The 22,668-nt window shown below is 38.7% G+C and overlaps 1 long non-coding RNA gene across 1 annotated transcript; it reads right to left on the bottom strand.

Annotated features, from left to right (window-relative positions):
* Positions 1-207: 207 nt before the first annotated feature.
* Positions 208-20,067, bottom strand: LOC119702936. Its single transcript, XR_005257489.1, has 3 exons — positions 19,952-20,067; positions 5,524-5,614; positions 208-509 (listed from the first exon to the last, which is right to left on the bottom strand). It is a non-coding gene; the product is annotated as an uncharacterized LOC119702936 (long non-coding RNA).
* Between the last annotated feature and the right edge of the window lie 2,601 nt (positions 20,068-22,668).

The following is a 22,668-nucleotide window of genomic DNA, read 5'->3' as shown; positions in this document are numbered from 1 at the left end:
ATAACAAGGCCCTGCTTCCCAGTAAATGTCTGGACACTGCCAGCTAGGGGAAGTAGAGGATAGTTTTGTTATCCTTTGCTATGAACACAGCCCTTGGCTTTTCCTATTAAGCTACCTTTCTTTTGACTCAAGAGTTTTTCATGTGATTTTTTTGAGGAGAAGGAGTGAGAGAGCATTTTGGTGTGCACCTGACAGTCAGCCAGAGTCAACCTACCACACTGTCTTTTCAGGAAACACCTCCATAAGAAAATTGGAAGTTCTTTTCAGTTCATTTCTCTATATAGTCACATTCTTCTGTGTGGTTGAGGCTACTGGGGAAAAAAAAAGTGAAATTGAAAGTATGCAGATTCTGTACAAAGGTAAAATATGGCATTGGTAAATGAAGACAGATTCTTCAATGGACCACAGGCTATGTAGGTTAGCAGTCTGGGTGGTAAAGGTGCCATGTAGCCAGACTCTGAGCACTGGTCAACTTGATTGATGTAGGATGTGATTTCTTTCGATCATCTCTGTGATATGCAGAAGAAAAAAAAAAAAAAAGACAAAAAAAATTTAAAAACCCCCTATCAACCCAGTATCAACCCCCAGTATCAACCCCCCCTAAAATTTGTAGGTTGCTGCTGGAAAATTTAGAAGGTTTGGTGATTTTATACTCCTGGAAGTAGGGTAGGAACAAGATTTTATTCTAAGCAATTATCCACTTTGTGCTCTCAGTATTGCCACTTTCTTTAGGCTAAGGCTTGTCTTAAACAAGAAACTCCATTGGTAGGACCATGAAACCAATTGTCCAGAGACTGATTTCTGCAGAAACCCTATGTGATATGGCAGTCATTGCCATACTTGCCTTTCTGTTTGCAAGGAGGACCATGCTGACTGTTTACCTCAGGCTTTGCTGTAATAATCATCCAAAAATGAGGCTATTTGTTTACGAGTAGAGCATGTCAACACTACATGACTAGGTTAAGGCCTTACATAATTCAAACGGAAAAATCTGAACTTATCTATGTGAATAATGAGTTCAATTTCACAACACTGGAAGAGGCACGAGGAGCCATGTGAGTTACCTTCCCCAGCAAAGCCGTGTGGAGGCAAGAAGTCCGAGCCTCCCGGCTGGATGTTTGCTCCCATAACATTACCTCACACAGTAGACCAGCAAAGTTTCCAAAAGATCTGTGTCAGATTAGCTCCCTTGCTAATGACAGGAAGGATGAGGACTTGAGCCAGCTAAGCTGAGTCAGAGTCTATCCCACCCTGCTACATGTTGTGCTCCTGCTCTTCCTCTCAATCAAGCTGGAGTCAAGGGAAATTTTCCTGCGTCTCAGGACAAACATTTTAGTGACCACCAAAGTGACTTTAGGTTAAGAGCTTCAGCCTAAGTCAATGACATATGCAAAGACCCATGGGATATCCATTACTGCTGCAGACTGGCAGAGTAATCCTTGCCCTCCCAAAGCCAGGTGGCCTTTGGGTGATGGGAATTCACCCTCCTGAGACAGCTCCAGGCCTTAAGAAGCCAGAAGTAAATGAGCACAAAGAATGAGAAAATGTGTCAAATCTTTGTTAGAAATGGAAACATAGAGAAATTCTATTCTAAGCAAAAAATACACAGAGTAGAGAGAGAGAGAGAGAGAGAAAGAGAGAGAGACAGTGAGAAACAGGACACCTATTGCAAGGACAGGAGATTGCACAGAAAAAGGTCTGGAAATTTTGGAGACAAAAAGGGAAGAAAATGGATGGACATAAAAGGAGGAATGAATGATGTAGGAGAAGAGGAGGGACTATATTTTCCTGGCAGCAGTGTCCTAGTGTATACTTGTAGAACTGAAATTTCTCCACAACTCTGTTTCCTCACACCATCTCTTCACATTTAACTTACCAAGTCAGAAGTATTTAACTACAATTTAGTTTACTACAATTAAACTTCTCATTTTCAAATCTCTGCATTTCCTTCTGTTCTGGAAGATTGTCAGCAGTTTCACAGCTAATGTGCCACCATGGTGGGCATCCAAAATACTGGGAAATCACAGAAGGTTATTTTCATCTGCCAGTGTCAACCTTGCTGATATCTCATTTAGGGTCAGCACTGTGCAAATTTCTCATTATACGTTTTACTCTTTTATTTTTGTTCTTTTTTTGTTTGTTTGTTTTGGTTTGGTTTTGGGGTTTTTTGTTTTGTTTTTTTTATCTGGTGGTGTTTTGTTTTTGGTTTTTTTTTTTTTTTTTGGTTTTGTTTGGTTTGGGTTTAGGTTTGGTTTGAGGTTTTTTTCCCTTTTTTTACAGTAATTGGATTAAAAAACCCAAAACAAACTAGGAAAGCATGGCAAAGGGAGCCATTAAAATGTAAAATCCAAGTTCAGTCCTCATGCAAGCATCCAAACAGAAGAGAGCTGCAGATTTCATAATCGTTATAGTTCCCACTCCACCATTCCTAACTGACTCGGTGCCTGGAATCAACAGTGCTGCCTGAATAGCAGCTATTCATAATTTATTGCAAGCTTCCTGAGGAAATGGTGCACCAAATTCTTTTCTGTGGAACCACTCAAAAATATATCTACAGGGAGGCTATTACTAGAGTATCTGAAACAGTAGCACTTTGTGCATCTTTGTCTGCACAGAAAATTGCTTTTAAGATTAAAGCTTAGCAAAACAAGAGAACAGAAATGGGGTGAGGGAAGTGTTGCTTTTCATTCAGCAGCAGAGGGTACAATTTGTAGGTATGTATTTTGCAGATTTCAAAGGTCACAATGAGATTAATCTCTCAATATCAAACATTTCCCAGGTCATTGCAAGAGTAAAAATTAATATTAAACTCCCAAACCACTGAAGCTTTTTTGATATTAACCAGGCAGATAGCAGATTATAACAGTAAAAGGCATACAAAGAAATTCCATGTCCCTCTGGCAGCAGAAGATATGAGCAAAGATAATCCCATGGTCTTCCATCTCCTTTCTGCACATTTTATGAGCAGAAGTTAAAAACATTTTGCAATGTCTCTGAAACAAGGATGACATAAAGCAGAAGTAATGTAATGAATAAATCAACATTGCTAGGATGTAAAAATGTTTAACCTAAATGGCTGTAAAAGTTTTAAGGACAATCAACACACAATCAACCTAGGCTGTTTTATCCAGGTTGCTGAGGACTAGGAAAAATGCTTGGGCCAGCTCTCTGGAGAACAGCTGTAGTCCTGGGAATGAGAATGACTTCTTTGTTTTTATTTGCTTGGTGTTGTATAAAATATGTGCAAAACATTTTTCTCACATTTAAAAAATTGGTTCCATACAGAATAAAATAGAGACAACAGAGACCCTTGGAACTTGAATAAGATCCACGTAGATATAGAAGAGGCAACTCGATACCATGGTGGTGGCACGGCAAGGGGCTGGCATGGCCTGTGAAAGCCAGACCTGTGCCCATGATGGGGCTGGGTCATCTGCAGTTTAATGTACCTCATTCGTGGGAACACTGGTGTTTGTAACACAGGCTGGGAGTCTAACAGCTAAAGATAGTAGCCAAGGAGTTAGACAGAATGCAAGGTTAAAAAAGGAAAATTAAAATCTAATTTAACAGATGCAAAATTGGAGCAGTGGTTAAGTTACCATCTCTTCAAAACAGGAGTGGAGCAGCCACCCTACAGGCCTAGGTGGGAGGTTTTGCTTGGACTGGCTGTTAACTGGTGCTGTGGGTGGAAAACCCCATAGGCAATTGCCCAGCTGTGGCTCATGTATGCACCCTTCCATTCTGCCCTGTCTCCAAGGACTGCGATTCATCCCTCTGGAACTGCTCTGTCCTGGAGCCAGAACACACCTTGCACAATCAGGAGATTTTTACTTCAGAATCCAAGCCAATGTGGCACACAGGTACAGACCAGAAGGATTTCCTGAGTGACCCCAGGTGGTAACTGTTTGCCAACCGCCTCTGTGGCCCATTGGGGTTTCCTTACAACAGACAGTGAAGCACTACAGACAGTGACTTTGTCACTTTTTTCTCTTGGTACAATTGTTGTGGTTCAGCTCAGTATTCAATGTTGTTAACAAACATTTACTATTAGGATATATGATTTATTTACAAACTCAAAATCTTCCATCAACTTTTCTGCTAAGGAATTTTAGCAAATTCTGCTGAATCACACCATATTGAAGTCAAAATAACCTGATTAATTATTATAATTAATACAAATTGCAGGTTAAGCAATAGCCATCTGTCTTCTCTTCCATTCTTTGTAAGCATTTCAGGGATGTAAATATCAGGCAGGGAAAACAACTGTTTAAGCTAAAGGCCATGCTGACACAAGAACAAATGGGTATAAATTGGCTATGAATAAATATAGGCTTGAAATTTGGAAGCGAAAAAGATAAGCATTACAACAGCTTAAGGATCTAAGAAGGAATTTTTATGAGAGCAGCTCAGGACTAAAACAAGCCTGTTCTTAAGGCTGAGAGAGATAAGTTTAAAAAACATTGGAAGTAATATGGAACTTGTTAAAGAAAGGGAAAAAAGAGGTATCTTCAGAGAGGCTCTTGTGAAGCCATGTACATGACAGTGCAGCTACAACCATATCTACATACGGCCCAGGAACAGGGAGAGATCCTGCTTCAGATGACATTGGAGGTTTCTCTAATCAGACACCATTAATTGTTTCACGTTATCTGGTTTAGATGAGGTCACATGTGGTTCCACAATATTTTGATTCAAGTTTAAAATATGTGAATTTTCTTTGAAATAACAGAAAATATTTTAAACACCTAGAAAGAAATATTAGTGCAGATGAGAATATTTGTAAGGCAGGTAAATCATAATCAATCAGTGATGTTTTGATCCTGAAATACCTCTCTTCAGTTGTTATTACTCGGGATTTTCAATTTTCATCAGATTATTCATAGCAGATATAGGTTAATATTATACTGTACAATCTTTCTCATAGTTTTAAGGGACCTACAGAAGTACAGAAGGTGTCAGGAAAAGCAAATTTGTCATGGGTCCATGTTTGATGAAAATGTATATAATCAATTCTGAAAGGAAATTTTTTTTTGCAGGGTTTAATGTAGCCAATGAGAAATGAAACAATGTAAGCTTCAAATATATTTCTGAAACAGTTTCTTACTCTTTCATAGCCTTTTTTCCATATTACAAATTCATAATCAAAATTATGTGGTTTATGGAACACATATATTAAATTAGCTCCAATTCCAAGCTTTCCTGCAATCTTTTCAGCCCACATCTTTTTTTCTCTGTTTGTATAGTATACCTGTAATCTTTTATTTGCATTGCAATTTACTATTCAGCATGAGTAAAGGGAATGGGCTTTCACCTTAAAAATATTTTAATGAATTACTCTAAAAGAATTAGGATAATATTTTTAGCTTTTAGCAGCTTATCTAAAATAAATAAAATATCTTTTTCTATTTAAAAATGTGTGAAGTAGCAGCTTGTCCTAAGGGGTACTGTACCAGTTAAGAAGCTGAAGGATCATATAGCTTAAGTATAGCTGGAGAAGACCACATTTATTTGAATAAAACCTACCTTTTATCTTTGAATGGCTGCAATTTCCTTTTTTTGTCTAGATTGAACTTGTTCAGGAGAATTTCAAATTACTGATTCCAGTGTCCAATACCTGCAAAACAGTACATTATTGACCTGGTGAAAAGGAAGGAAATGGGATGGCTTGAACATTATCAGTATTTTCCAACACTCTGTGAAGCATGCCTCAAAACACTGAACAAAGAAGAAGTGCCTAAACTTGGAGGATATCTTCATTATTCTATTAGTTCAGAAATGCTGAGGGCAAGAACATGGCATTGTGAATCCATGAGATAAGGGGGTAACCTCAAAGTCTTGGCCACTTATACTGCACAGAATTACAAAGAAACTCTATTTGCTTTACTAAAAAGAAAACCAAACCAACCCACATTAGAATTGTGGAAGTATTTCTACTCAGATTTAGCTGAGAACTCCAGTTCTGAGCCATACCCATCCTCACCAATCAGACACCTGCTCTGCAAGGCTGGCCTTATATCCCAGCTCCCTGGGGATCCAGGCAGATGCTGTGTGCTTCTGAGCCGGACGCCTTTTCTGGCGCAGTTCTGTGTGTGACCTCCCATTAGCTGGCTCCCTGCTCCATCTGAGACAGCTGCATGGCTCCACTGAAGTATGAAGGCTCCTGGCACAGTCAGCAGAGACAAGTAAATGCTCCACTTTTGATCATTGTTGAGAGACGTGCAGGGGTGCCTGTATCTCTGTGCTGACTGCGCAGGGAGTCTGGGCACGTATCTAAGTGCTTTGCATCCCACTGGCAGGCCATGAACCTACATGTAGGACATTTCAGTGCCTGACTCAGAAACTTTATTAATATAGAACCACAGACACAGCAGTTTTGAGTCAGGAGTTCAGGATTCTGACTTCCAGGCCCATTGTAGGACTACTGAGAAAGCCAGTGCAGGGCGTGTAGAAAAATGCTAAGAGGCATTGGCTTGTTTAGGCTGGTAAAGAGGTTGTTTCCATGCAGTCTGCACATGTGCACATGGAAATCATAAAGGAACAGAGCCATATTCTTCTTGGTCATGTTAAATGTTATACATTATACATATACAAGGAGTAACAGCCACACATTGTGAACTGAGAGGTTCAGCTTCTGCTTTAAGGTCAACTTTTTCACTGGTGAGAAGTTGAGCAATGAAGAAGATCCAGAGTGGTGGTGGATCCCTGTTACAGGCTTTACTGACCTGGTCCAGTGATGGTGATGATTTCACTGGGAGCAGGGACAATATGACCACTGAAGTCCCTTCCAAACAACACCAGAAGGGTTTTTTGTTTCCATCTGAACCTCAGAATTCAGCTTGTAAAAACAATCCCTCAGGTTCATACCACTAGTTATGAGCAGAATTTAAGGGCTCCAGTGGTGTGAAATAAGTTTCTAAAATATAGAAACCCACTTATCTTATGATTTGTATTAACCATCGTACGTCCAAAGGTCTTTCCATTCCCTGGTTAAACAGATAGAGCTGAAAAGAAGCATAGGGGACCTGAACACATGTGCAATGTGTGGTTGCAGTAATCATAATGCTAAGGACAAACCACAACAGAGAGTTCCTAAGAATAATTTGCTGGGAAGCAGAGGGCATTGGAGCCTGTTAAGCACCTAACTTGTAAAAGACATGGGTCAGGATGTAAGATATAAACAGGTATTTCTTACAGCTCTGATTTTCTTGTACCAACAGTCCTAATGTTGTTCTGAAGCAATTACAGAGTTACAGTTGATATTCAAAAGTAAGAGTAGGTAGATTTTTTTCTTACTTTGGAGAAAGAAAAGAAGGAATTGGCAAACAGAAAGCAGTTCTGTAATAAGTAAAAACATTCACTGAGATGACAGCAGCAAGCAAAAGATCTTTCTTTTTATCAGCTTAGAAGGTTTAAATCACACACAAAGGCAAAAAGAAAGATAAAGTCAACTCTGAACAGTCATTTCCAATTTTGAGAAAGATGGAAAAAAATGCACAGTTCCTAAGAGAACTAAGAATTCAAAGAATGTGAAAGAGTATCTACAACCTCTCTTGTTAGTGACCATAGATGAGAAGAAACTGTGGAGAGTTCTGAGTTCAAAGCCAGTTCCAGCACAGGGATGCTCAAACCAGTAGACGTGTGAGAGTCATTGCTGATTGAGGCTTGAGTCTGGAAGAAGTCCAGCCTTGTTAGTTGTGCTACTGCTATGTTAAGGCACATTCCTGCATTTGGGCTGTCTCCCACACTGCCCTGGTTCTCCCTGTTTGGTGTGCCACCACTTCAGGGATCAATGCAAGTATGCTGGGCTCAAAACCTTTTGGCTGCATTGTATAGATACACCCTGCATTTTCAAGAAATAGAACTAACACAATCATCCGTACTAGCTGATATTTTTTGGAAATATATGTACAAGGGCACACTGGTAGAAGCCATTAGACTCAAATGTTTTATCTTCACAGAAGAAGCAGGACCTCACTCAGATCTAAACCACTAATTCTGAAATAGGCTTACATTGAAAGAATCTGTTATGGTTAAACACATTTATTAATGATAGAAAGTTTCTCACATGTATCTCTTTTCACTGTTTAGGGCAGCAAATTAGTTAATATAAGTGATGCAAATATGAAAATGAAAACTGATCCAGATGTTTCAAAACTTAAATGTTCAAAAGATTGATTTGATTTACTGCTGTCATTAAATTAAGAGAAAAGGAGTCAGTCCTAAACAGTTGTAATTGCATTACATGCTTTTGGATGCTTTGAGGTCACAGCAAAAAGGAAGTGGCTACTCCTGCCAGTACTTGCTACATTAGCAAGATGACTTTTCACTAATTTTCTGGAGTTGTTTCCAGCAAAACATAGGCAAGAGCTCTGTAATATACTAAAAAGACACGAGGCTCACAAATAGAGTATTGTTTCACTACTGTGCAAAGGAAAAATTTTTAGGATCAAAAAAAGCAGGGAATAATTTCTTGTTCTGAATGTGATAATATTAATATTTGATAATGGTTCAAATTCCACACTTATATAATGGTAAGACTGCATCCAGCCTCTGGGAGTGGCTTACAGAGAATAAAGTGCTATTAAATGTGAAAGAGGAAGGTAATTAATGGGCATTTATGGCAAGCAGCAATATATTTCTTTTTTTTCCAAACTTTAAATGTCATCATTTGATATTTAGATTGCTGGAGCCACTGGAGGCTTCTCAAAGTTTCTGAAAAAGAAGCAAAAATATAGGCTAAGAGCAAAGTGCATACCCCAGCAATATGAATTTATATTACTTTGAACTGTAATAGACTACCATCTCATTCGTTATCCTGATATTTAGTTGAAATAAAGTTTGAACCAGAAAGCAAGACCAATTTTGAGAAGGTGCTGTGACAGAAATGGATCATTTACAGCAGCCACAATCATTTATCTCAGTTTTCATCAAAATTTTAAACCTTTGTAAATTCTGAGTCCTTAGAGTCTGGCCTTTAAATTACATTGCCTGTCTTTAACACCTCCAGCGGAAGGTTCCTGCAAGTGGTTCCTGCATCTTCAGTTCTCTTCCCTAAGTAAGAGATTGTGTCCCTCAATGTTAATGGCATGTTTGAGGACACGTTTTGCACTGGCAAGAAGTGTGAATTTCCTGGGAGTGTCAGGGAAGATATTGCTTGCTCTGCTGTCAATAGTTAGAGAGACAAAGCAATCTTCAAGAAACCTGGACTGACACTGCCCTGGCTGAGTCCTGTACAACCCTTCACCTCACTCATGGTGTATCACGAAAGCACAACTCCTTTTCCAGAAGACCAAATCCCATGGAGCAGCAGGTCTTTGCTGAACCCACCAGGGAGGGCTGAACACACTCCCTAACACCCAGACATCAGCACAACACTGCCTAAAGGATGAACAGGCACTTCTCAGCCAGCATAAATAGAGGAGCCACAGTGGGTCTTCTTGGATTAGACCTGGTAGGAGTTCTCATTTAAAATTTGACTGCATAGTACACTATTAGCAGATAATTTTCCAGCAAGGGAGAGGGCTATGACTAAATGGCTCATGACTGTGTAATAAAACACTGCATGTGGTATACAGGTGCTGAGCGAGGAAAATCAAAACTTCAACATCTGCTGTGATTAGATAAGGGGAAGATTCTTACCAAATGCAAACTGTCTCATTTTTCCATGTAGTTATCTGACTACGACATTGACTCCTATGAGGACCTATACAGGGGAGTATGCTGTCAAAGAGATTACAAAAGAACTAGAAAAATGTTCCCAGGGAAGGCTCTCCTCTAATAGCAGCACAATCCAGATTCAGCCAAAAAAGCCAGACAGGACCAGATGAACAATTTAGTAACAAGTACTAGAAACAAGGCAGATTGTGCACAGCAGCACACCAGGGACTGGTTTAAGGTCTGTGACTGAGAGAAGAAGGAAGTTGCCACCATACTGTGGATGGTTTTTATTACAGGCTTGTTGTTCATCAGTAGGCACTTAATAAAACAGACCAGCAAATAAAACAAAATAGAGTTTACAGCATAAAACCAAATAATCAGTAAAAATCTTCAAGATACATTTTTTTTCAGCCTTGACTCTGCAAATGCAACAGGCAGAGCTCTGCACATTTCAGGCAGAAGGATTTTAGAAGTCTGAAGCAGCTCTCTGCCTGAAGGCTCTTCTGCCATTCTCATGGATAAGACCAGGAACAGCTATGCATCTTATCATATCAAATGTTTGTTAAAAAGCTGCTGTGAATGTAACAAACCAAATTCTGCTTTTAGCAATATTCCATATGACCCCACTGGCTACAGCAAATAAGCTCAATGTGTTAATGAGAGCAAATTTTAGTCAAAGGGATAAAGATTTGTTTCAAAATGCAGAATGAAAATCAAGCTGCAGTTGCATTTCTGTTATTCTTTCTACCCCAGCTACCTAGGGGAAAATATGTAGCTGAAATATTATCATCCAAATAGACTGATTAAGAGTTACTTTAGTCTAAGCTAATGTAACTATGTATGCCTTATTATTGCAGTTCAAAATATCATTAAGAGGAAAATAAAAGCAGTGGAAAATTGACTGCACTGTTCTCACTACATTATTTTGGTTCTGTGTCAAAACAGATTGTTTTCAGCAGGTCAAATAGTCACTTCTTGAGGTGTTTCCCACTTCTTCTTTTTTCTCTGTCTATGATGGTGAGATTATGCAAGCTTCATGAAGTAAAACACTTTATGATCTTTAGAGGAACAGTAATTTGGAGAGTAGATTATTATTTTAGACAAATAAATGCCATACTTTACTGCAAGGCAAAGATAATTTGACTGCTGTTGAAATAAATGGAAAGTAGCAAGAGAGAGACTGTAAGATTATTTAGGAAGACAAAAACTCATGCCCTCTGATTTAACAAATTTATATTTGTCAGATATAATAATACTAACAGATTTCGGCCCATATGCTTTAATAGCAAAGGGTAGAGTTCCTCTTGTTGACAATGATTGGAGTATGGTTGATTTAATGCAGGGACGTAGCTGATTTAATGAAGTGCAAAAAAAGATAAGGAAAGTCTAGGAGATATTCCAGTAAGAATGAAGGAGAATAATTTTTTGCATGGCTCCAGTGTCATACAAACAGGGAAGTCTCTTGGAGCAAAATCATCACTTTGGCTAGAGCAATGAATATGATTTGTATTAACTATTACCTGGATTTTTGCTATCTTAGAAATTGAAAGGGAGATCTAGTATGTAGACAGAATATGTTAAATTCAAACAGAGGTCTGCTGAAACTAGGGGCAGGCTTTAATACAATTCCCATCATCTTCCAGACCTTTTACCAAAAGAATTATACTAATGAATTCTGACTCTGTGACTGAATAGAAAGAACCCAAAGTATCTCTGTTACTGGATCCTCTTACATTAATCTAAAAATCATGTTTGCTCTACTTTGATGATTTTATTTATGAGTTTATTCGTTTAACAAAAAAAAAAAAAAAAATCCCAATGAAGAGCAAGTTTTCCAGCTCATGAAAAATTTTGGTCTCTCCAAATTCAATTTCAGTTCAGTTCAGTCAACATCTTTTTGCAAATTCAGTCCAGAAAGCAATCATCTAAATAGGGGCACACTATACTAAATAGTGCTAGTTTTTGGGAAAGGTAGAACAAAAAGCATGGCAAGGCTCTCCCTCCACAGCTGAGGGGCAGGAAGCCTATAAGCCCAAAGAGTCCACTCAGATTCTTGTGGGAGAAACATGGGTCTTGAAACTTTGCTTTAGGGACAGGGAAAACTGACATGAATGTCTGAAGAGGGAAGTTTTTCACAGAAAGAGTGGTCAAATACTGGAATCATCTACCCAGGGAGGTGGTGGAGTCACCATCCCTGGATGTGTTAAAAAAAAGACTGGATGTGGCACTTGGTGCCATGATCTAGTTGAAGTCTTGGAACATGGGTTGGACTCGATGATCTTAAAGGTCTCTTCCAACCTAGAAATTCTGTGTGATTCTGTGAAGAGCATAGCCATAGATTTTGTGAACCTGTTTTGCTGTAAGAAACTCTTCAATGATTACTAGAGGCACAACAAGATATTCCCATCTGTCAGCACTTGGTGAAATTCTGCAATGTTTAACTGAGGGAATCTTCTTCAATGTAAAAATTAAATAATTTAAAGAAAAAAATACATATTTTAAAGAAAAATTCAATAGTATGTTTCTGGTAGCAAATCCAAAGAAAACCAAACCAGAAAACTGATTTCCTGTTATCAGGCTGTGGTAGGTTTTGAGGAATACGTTCAGTGCAGGTAGCTGGGTGTGCAGATGCATTTCAAGCTGCAGGTTGAGTTCTAGGGAGTCCAGGCCAAGGCAAAAGGCCATGAACTGCAAACTCTCTGCATAAGAAAGGGCTATAATGCAGGGGGCTTGTGGCACAGCTGGGTGACTGCCACTCAGAGACTCAGCAGCAGCCGACGACCCCCAGACTTTCCCACCCTTAAGGGGGAAAGGATATACATAGCTTTTTGAAATATTTATATATATATATATATATATATGTGTGTGTGTGTGTGTGTGTACATATATGCACGTATATAAAAATATATATATACATATGTATATGTATATAGACATGTATATATAAATATGTGTATATGTGTGTGTGTTTGTGCATGTATGTATATATATATATATATGTCTTTGTGTGTTTGTATGTGTGTGTGTGTGTGTGTGTGAGTGTATCAATAGATATAAAAGGGGTTCCTTAGTTCAAGGTTCCTCCTCAGAGGCACCCAGCTCAAGCTGTTTTGTTTGTTGTGATTAAATTACTTCAAGGATCTGAATGTCAGAGACACTGCTATGGGAAGCCTGGGGTCAAGCTGGTAAGGAAACCTGGTCCAACTGTGTGAGTGTGGGGTGTGTCACTGTGAAGGGGCTTCATTCTAGTTCAGGTGGTGTGAGTATGACTGCCAGAGTGGCTCCTCTCCTGGATGGTCAGACAGGGAAGTTTCCTCGGCAGTGCTTTGCTTTGGCTGGATGCCCACCAAGCCTCTCGATCACTTTCCCTTCCCAGTGGACAGGGAGAGAAAATACTAGTAGGAAACAACTAGTGGAAAACAACAAGTGGAAAGCAACTAGTAGGTTGAGAAAAGATGGTATGCTAAGGTACGAGCAAAAAGGTTTAGCACACAGAAGCAAAGACACAAAAAAAAAAAATATTCTCTGCTTGCCATCAGTGAGCAATGTTTGGCCATTTCCTGGGAAGCAGGGCTTCAGCACATATAGCAATTGCTCCAGAAGGCAAACACTGCAAATAATGAGTGCCCCATTTTCCTTCTCCTTTTCTTAGCTTTTTTATCTGAGTTGACGTCATGGTATGGAATACCCCTTTGGTTAATTTGGGCCTATTTCTGTCCCCTCCCAGGATCTTGCCCATTCCCAGTGCCTTGGTAGGAGGAATGTTGCTGTGCCAGCACTGCTCAGCAGTAGCCACAAAACTGCTGTATTATCCACAGCTTCCTAGCTATCAGTTTAATGGGGGCTGCCATGGGGAAAATTAACTCCATCTCAGCCATCCCTAATACACTGGCAATTCACACATGTTGGTGGTGGGGCAGGAAAGAATTTTAAAATTAGAAGATTTCTGCGAAAGAGAGGAGTTAATGTAACAGCCTTCAAGAGATAAACAGAGATTTAGGTATTCAGTTCATCTTTGTTTTAACTGCAAACAAGCCCTCTTCCCACTGAACACTTTCATTATGTATGGATACTTTGAGTGTTCAGCCCAGAAACAAGTGTACATCCAAGCTGCATCCCCACCACACAGACACCACAGGCACAAATCATTTTACCAGATTCTGGTGGCTTGATCCAGTTGCACACATCTGAGTGTCTTGTGACATTGGGGTGCTTTAATACATTCTACCTGGCCTGCAACTGCTAGCCTTAAAGGATGTGGCCATCTGTGTACATTGTAAATACCCGTGGGCACCTAAAAGTCACAAGGTAAATATACACATCATAGTTTTTTCAAGTTGATAAAATTAATTCCAATAAAAAGACAGGTCAGCAGTGAGCCACGAGTGACTTTGGTTGATATGCACAAAATTGTAAAAGTTACATGTCTGAGCTCTCTTGTTGAGTTTAGGAGTCTGAACAAAGGTAGCTCTGACTAGAGATGCATGCCAAAAATGATAGAGCTTGTGGGAGATATTCATCATTGTAAACTTATAGCCAGCTTCAGTAAATGTTATTTTGTTTTCACTCATTATTTAATCATATAGCCAGTTAATATCTAGCACATATACAGGCTATAGCCTTCATTTTCCATGGAGAAATTTGGGGTGAGTGATCTGGGTAGAAGTCCATCTTCTCAGTGACATAATTCTAAAAAGCTATTGGGAATTTTTTTTTCCTTTGTCAGCAAAGAGCAGTGAACAAATAGCTGTGTTAAAAGAGTAGCTGCATGCTTCTGAAAAATTAAAAAGCCAGCCCTCAAGCTGACAAAGCAGCTTAATGATGTACTGCAAAAGTCCTTATTGTTCATCAATATGAACCAAACAGCATTGGGGCAGCTTTCAGAAACTGAATCCCAAGTGATAAAAGGAGAATGGGACAATACGTCAGTGTTTGTCCCCTTAGAGCCTCAACCCTTTTATTTCTCTGAGAAACAAACAGAACTCATACCAAAAAGCTATATACGGAATTGAGATTTTGTTGTCTCAAATGGGGGTTGATGGTGTCATCAGGGCTTGCTCATGGAATCACAGTGCAGCAAAAATTTACTCTCATTTTTATTTTTAATTTTACATTTATTTTTACCTATAGCTTTATTTTTGTTTTAATTGAACATGGAAAATGAGCAGGTCAGAGTTTTTAACCTGTGATATGATAAATAAAAAGTCATTGTGGAAATTTTATAAAGAAATATTGATATAAATCTACGCAATAATTAAGTGCATTAATACAGCAACAAAAAACCATTGAGGTGAATAATTCCTGACAATTGATTTTATTAATTATGAAAATATCTGAAAATTCCATAGTTTGGAGTTGGACTCTTTGCAACATAGTCTTCCTTGTCTCACCTGAGAATTTTAGCAGGAATGCAAGAATCTATTTTCCTACTCTGACTGATCTGCTGCAATGATGCTTTTAGTCAAAGTGTTGTCCTGGAAAACAAATGTCTTTAGAAACATATATAGAATATTTTCCCATGACAACTACTAATCACCCACAGGAAGAACCACTATTACATAAGAAATCCAGTCCTGTCCCAATTAAAGGTCATTTCAGGGTTAATATTATATTCCAAATCTTCCACATAGTAGCATGGCCAGAGAGAAAAAGATTATGGACTCTTTGTCTCTCCTGTGAGAGACTCTGTTTATGTTTTATGCATATTTTTTATATAATTATCTCTCTAATCAGTTTACAAACAAACACTCCTAACACAATTCATTTTCACAAAACAGATGTATTTACTAATACAGAATATTTCTATTCTGGAGTAATAGCTTTTAATTATGTAATTTCCTATACTTAAATCTTTCAGGCAATGTCACTGTGTGTACACTCAACTTGAAATGCAGACTCCTATTATGTGTATGAGGTAGAAGTACTGCATAATATACTCTAAAGGTATGTGTGTCTGTGTGTGAGTGTGTGTGTTTGTAATCCCAACAGAACGTAAAAGGATATGGAAAAGATTGGCCTAGTTATAGCTGACATTACTTTTAGTTGCAAGAATTGCTATAAAAAGGTGCTGCCTCTTAAATCAGAGCCAGTGCCATACAGAGAGGGCTACCCAGCCTGGCACCATGCCTGTGAAAGGCCAGCAAGTAGCCACAGCAGGCACGTAAAAGCAGGACAAATACCAAGTTATCCTTCCTCTGGTATATCCTCCCACTTCAGTTTGGAGACTTTTCAGAGCACAAGGTTTCATCTGTTCCTTTGTGCTTCAAGGCAGTGGAAGGGGGAGCCTTCTTTCATTCCTGAGTATGTTTTCACTCAAATCCCAAGCACTTGTTATTCTTTTTATTCCTTTTATATTTTTATATATCTACAATAGTCATCTCTATTCCAAACTAAAAGCTACTTGTCAATTCTATATCTTTTTATAGCTATGCTATTTTAAAGCCCTGATTATATTTGCCATCCTTCTCTGATTAGCTTACACTGGCATATGCAGAAGCAAATTATCCTTTTGATAGCCTTGTAGTTAACACACTGATAAGCTTGTCCATAACTGAGAAATCAACCCCACACACATATCACAGTTCCCATGTGGTTTGCAAGGCAGAGATTTACAAAGACTTGAATAAGAATGCTAGGAAAAATGGTCCCTAACCTCTCCTTTCTCAGGCAGTCCCTTCCAAAAAGACCTATCCAAGATCCATGGTCAGATCCTTGACCTCTCCCCACTCAAAATGTCCAGCTATGGAAATTTTTGTTTCTATTGGTCAGAATTGCCAAAACTGTAAGACTTGAGAAAGAAACTTGTAAAACCAACATCAAGAGCAAGAGTGGCAGGTTTGGCAACCAGTGTGCCATCCTGCCAGCCAGGGACACTCTCAGCTTGAAAACAGAGGTCAGTACTAATTCATTCCATTTCAAAGGCTTGGTGCTTTTCTTCCTTGTCAAAGTGTACATTTTGCTTGACCAGTCTGTTCATGGCTTACATGATGTAAACAGTGAGCAAATCTTGAAATCCTCTCTTCATGCTATTGCCTCTATCCATTGTCCCTTCCACGTGTTACACCTTTGGAAAAAGAGAAATGCTGGGAAGGCACAGCAGCATCCAATTCCTGAGGGCACATAAAATGGCAACAGTGATTACTGGTTTAAATAAATATAGCAACAGTGGTGGCGATGCAATCTATTCCTACAGTGAATAAAATTTAACATCCATGTTCAGACACTTCCTGTTATCCATCAATTACTGGATCAGCAGGAAATAGCATACTCAGGAGAAGCCACCGGGGTAATTGCACAGCATGTAGTTAAAGGAATAGGCAAGTCAGATGGTTAAGACTTAAAGGAGCTCAAACAACTTCTGTTTGAAAATCTCAGATTTCAGTCAGGATTATGTTATTAAAAAATTTTAAAAAATAATTTCTGCTTCTCAGTCAGAATTTAGAATCACATAGCTGCATGGAAACAGGAAGCAGAAAGGTCAGGGGGATCTTTTCTGTCACTTCCAGCATCAGACGCTTATCTACAGACCTTTTCTAGAAGCACAACAGTGAGTCACTGACAGCAAAGTGATGGGATTTCCCATTATTTTCCTTTTGCAGCTATCTCTGGCAATCCCTGATATTAAGTTTCATCCTGACACTTTTTGACATTTTTTAATAACTTTTACCATCTTAATTTTTTTTAGATTCCTATTGTATGAGAAGAATAAATATATATTTCAGCCAAAGCCTGAGATTTATTCTTTGCTGGCCTTACACAGAAGATAGTATAATTCTGTGGTGGATTTAGTGACATCCGCTAGCTGATGTGCTTAGAGGCATAGAGTTCCCGGTGGGCATCAAACTAGGAAGCCCTTTATTGAACAGATATGTTCTTCACATCCAATATAAAGGAAGAAAAATCTAAAACAGAGAGAATATCAATATAAATGTGAAAAATGAAAACTTTGAGAGAAATATCAATTTCATTTTCAATACAATGATCGTTGTTGCAACTAGGAAAGGAGGGTGGGATGGGTTCTGGCTACTCAGGTTGCACAACCTAATACCTAGAGAAACTGATATTGTCTCTGGACATCAAATGTCCTGCTGTCTCCTAGGAACGCTTTAAGAGTGCCAAGAATGCTGTTATTTTCAAAGAAGTCTCTTGTAGCCATTTCAAAGAATGGCTACAAGATTCAACTTTCCAGAATGTGTTCTCTTCTGCCAAACCCCACATAACTGCACCTCCAACGTGGTGAGTATAATTTTTACTTAATTTTTAGCAAGCTACAGTTTCAAAGGGAGCTCTGTACTTATTGTGCTTAGAACAATGCAAGAGGAGTCCTTCTAACCCTGGGGCAAAAAAATAATGGAGTGAAAAAGAAAGGGAATGGATTTGTACAACCAGAATTCAAACAGTAAACAACAAAAAGCCCTTCCTTGGTCCCCATCACATTCTCTGTCTTATGCCTGCTGTTCATTTAAAGAAAAAATAGTTATGAAAACTTCTTACAAAATTTCTTATGGCTATTTTTAAAATAGAAATTGTTAGGTACATAAATCTCTGTCAGACCTCCTTACATAATAGCAATAAAAATATTTATATTACTTATAATTTACATATATATTTTACCCAAAATAGTAATTCCTAGTGATTATTTGAATTTCAGGCTATTTTCTCTAGTATGATAATTTCCCACAAGTTCTTCATTTTGCTATTTTTTTTTTCTGGTGGTTCCTTCTCTGTTTTCACTTAAGTTTTAAAAGCTATGCAGTCCATCAGCTTTTGGCTGTCCACACCAGCAAACTTTAGTTCATTTTCCACAGTTACAGCCAAGTAACTGGCTTTTTCTGTGCTTTTAGATCATATTTTCATATAAGCAATGTAAATATTTGCTTCAGCTGTGTTCTTCCTTCATGGATATGAAATGAATGCTCAGAGTTTCCTATTGTGTTATAAGTCTGAGGAATCCATTAACCCCACTTAAAAACCATGATACAAAGAGGATGCACAGAGCACACTGTGGAGAAAGAGACTTAAGGCTCTGGCAGGAACATCCTGTTAGGTACCTTCCCCAAGGAGGTACAGTATGGCTTCTTTACCCCCGTTCCTGTAGCCACATGAGTGCACAAGGCAATGCCCTGTATTTTTTAAGCACAGAGAAATTTGCACTATTTTATGCTTTTAAGTAGCGAAAAGTTAAAAAAAAAAAAAAAAAAAAAAAAGCTGAGCAGGCCTTGCTTGACCTTCTTGAACCTGCTCACTTTGAAGCACACAGTGTTCACACAAGGTTGCTTGCCTTGGCCTGGAGCTCTCCTTCAATGCTCATCAGTTTCTCTCTGTCTCATGCATCTGTTCCTTCAGGCACAGCCCATTCTAGACTACCACAGAGCCACCATGTTGAGGACATGAAAACCATTTGCAGGACTCCTTTTCTCCTATCTTGATGTACTTCTCCCATGTAAAGAAACTACAAAGTGAAGACAATTGTGTTTCTTGTTTGGAATACTTCCTTACTTCACTCAGATAGATTAAGAAGAAAAGTATCCCAGTAGGTAAAAATGCATCCCAGAGCAAATTCTGGAAATCAAGCAAAGCCAATGGCAAAATCTCATCATATTCAATCTCATACATGGTTCTAATCTGGACTTTATATACCTGATAAATGGAAATTTAATTATAAATTTTTACACTGCTACAATCCGCTATTTATCTCTTCTGAACTACTGACCTTCTTCTGTCACGATCAAACATCAAGGTACTGTTTGTTCAATTTAATTGCCCATGGGCAAGTAAGTCTGATGTGTTCTTCTTCGTCTTGATGCAAGCACTGTCAATTGAGAGTGATTACAGCACAAGCCATGTTACTGGGGGAGCTGGAAAAGTCAGGCCAATATGTGTATTCTGGGGAATGATGAGAATCTTTAAGCTTTTAAGGAATCAATGCAAGTTGAAAAGCCAAAAAGAATGGCTATGCTCAGGAAGTGAGCATACAGTGATCACACTCCTGGAGGGAGACAGGGAGATGTCCTTAATGTCCAGCTAGACACGTCCTTCATGCCCTCCTCTAAAGACATGTCTTTTCATCATAATACCCTTATTAAGGAGTGACAAGGTAGTGTTGTTTTTCACAGATTAATGTTTGCATTCAGCAGCATGCTCCTGAATTTCTCCGTTTTATCAGGTTGCAAGTAATTACCATGCGCCACATCACCTGGAGTGCCATTATGCAAATTTGCATATGGCTTGAATACGCTCCTTGGATAAATATTTATCATCCTTTAAAGCTTCTCTTGAAAAAAAAATGTCATACCTTCTGTTCTCTCTTATCACTTCACATGTACCCGATTCAAAAAGAATTTACAGCTGAACAGAAGGTCTGTGGAGAAAAGGTTTGGTGCCCACAGAGAAATTTCTTTCAGAATTCTGGAAGAATAAGACAAAGGGAAAAATTTTAAGTAACTAGCATATAATAGTAAAATTATAACTAGCATATAAAAAGAAACGTATAGCTTGATGGTCTATCTTGTTCAGAAGTAATTTTATTCTCTTCTGCCAGGTTCTATTCTGTACACTCTTCTCCTGAGCTTGAACCCCAAAGGATTCAGTAATCATTGCAGGAATATTACAGAGAAAATCTTTCTCTTGTCAAGGTTGGTGGAATGTTTGCTAGCATCTCTCATTTGTTCCCTAATTGAATGTTCATAGAATAAAATATATAATAAAAATACTATAAAAAGATTGAGCAAGAAAAGTATGCTCCTAATCAGGTTTCTTTTGGAGGTATTAAGGATTATCTGCCTAAGAAGTGAATGAGGACTAGCAATGACCCTTTTGCCCAAAAACTGAGCTGGTACAATATTGCCTCATTAAAATTTTTGGAGCACAACTCTAATTTAGAGATTCAAGCAAAGCACACTGACACGTGCAAATATGCACTTGCTTTTGATGGAAAGAAAATGAGCAAGGTGAGAGGGATCTCTTTCATAAAGCTTTGGGTTTAGGAAAGTGTCAAACTTCACCAGAGATCCAGGCATGGCTTGAAAGTGCAAGTGCAGGTTTTTATAAACTCCGAGTCTTGACTTTTTCAGAATGAACAGGCTGAGGACGAAGCTACTCAGGGAGACAGAACAGACAGAAGACACGGATTAGGCCTGTTGCCTAATTGCTGTTCCCTCTCCATGCATGGTGCTTGTGGTACCTGGGAAGGGTCAGAAAAGCTCTCCATAGCACAGGGATGAGCTGATACTTCTGGAACTGGAGTCTTGTAAATGTTTCTGTTGATTGGGCTGAGAAAGACCAGATGTTGTGGTGAACATTTGTTGCATTCACCCCTGATTCATCCAGCTAGATGTCATTTCACCCACCCAGAACAAACAAATTGCTGCAGGCCTTGTCTACTGCTCTTCTTGTGGGTGTTGGCGCTCCTCAGGGGGTCTCAGAAGGCAGCAGTACAGCACCACTGAATCAGCTGAGCACCCTAAATCCCCTCATCATTGGAGGACCCCACTCACATGCTGGAGCTGAAATCCCTGTTCTGTTTACCTGCATGAGCTGATATGAGTACCTGCATGAGTATATGCCAAACATTTCCCCCCCACAGTCCTAGCTTGCTCTTTCTTAGAGAGCACTAGAAAAGATACATGGTGCTTTCCCAAAGACACAGCATAATGGCATGTGATTAATGAAGGACCAGCAATCAAGAAACAGGCGAAGAAAATTGAGCTTTTTATTTTAAATTGTAACAAGAAACTAGCTTGATTTTATTCAAGTTAGGCCGATCTGATCAAAAATAGGTAGATAGACCAGGGAAGGGTATTTTGTATCATAAGGAAACTTAAAATTCCTTGAGTGGCTAGCAATCCTGATTCTACCAACTGAAGAAAGAGATACATAGATGTACACAATCAGATACTGATTTGAGATGCCTTGAAAGAAAAGGTGGTGGTGGTGAAATCTTTGCTAAGTAGAAATTAGTAACATAACGATTTGTTCATTTTCTTACCTGTTTTTCCTTAATTGTCTTCTTTGTCATGTGAAATTTACAATCCAAGTTCAACCAGAACATAGCAGTGCGTTGTTAATGGCTCACATAAATCAGGTAAATTAGCTATTTTTACCATTTGTCTTCCTGAAAGCTTTAAGACCAATTTGTGTTGCCTGCCCAATTGAAAGAAAAATATCTGTGCCTTTGTGTGTTGATAATGTGGGAGCTGCAGGAACTGTTGCATTAAACCAGCTGTTTCTTAACATATGATTTTCCTAAAAGTGTCATGTTCACCTCCTCTAGAACTACTCCATCCTGCTTCTTCTTAGTACTGGGATATGTTCAGAGCTATATCCTCAGTATAAAAGAGCTTTAAAACAGTATAATTTTCTTAAGTCTCCAACTCCAATCTCTAGGGAAAATGCTACAAAAAACTGCAAGCATGGTAAAGAATTTTTGTTTCCAGCATTTTGGAGAAGCCTAGTCTCAGAAATCTTAAAAAAAAACCTGGTTTTCAATGAGAAGATGTTGATAAAACATAGGACACTATCTTCCTTTGGTTTTAGTTCCCGAGTGATTTAGCCATGATCATACAACATAAATCAACATTATCTTTCAGACTGCTAAAAGTTCATGATGAAAACAGGAATTGAACCCTGACTAGAGAGTGGCAAGTAACTATTTTGATCACTGAGCAGCCTTTCATTCTACACTGGAATTAAACTGCTCCATCTTTATTAAATCAAATCCTGCTTTTTGTTTTGTATTCCCTGCCCTTTATGTACTTCAGCCAGCTTGAAAGCCTAGTTGATAAAGCATGTTCTGAGGAACAGAAGTTACCTTGTCCAGCCCAGAAGTAACTACCACATGTAATATGGATCATCAGGGCATTGCACTTGCAGGGACAGTCTGAGTATTCCTGCATCCAAGAAACCCCACCACGTAGATTTTCCCACTTACCTGCTTCAAAGCAGGTAACATATTTCTTCATTAAACACTTCCGATGTTATCCCAATAACATTAAAAAGACTTGAGCAGCAAGG

This window comes from Motacilla alba, chromosome 1 (assembly GCF_015832195.1).
Source record: "Motacilla alba alba isolate MOTALB_02 chromosome 1, Motacilla_alba_V1.0_pri, whole genome shotgun sequence".
NCBI lineage: Eukaryota > Metazoa > Chordata > Aves > Passeriformes > Motacillidae > Motacilla > Motacilla alba.
The sequence above is the reverse complement of the archived record's forward strand: the minus strand, read 5'-3'. Positions and strand labels throughout refer to the sequence as shown.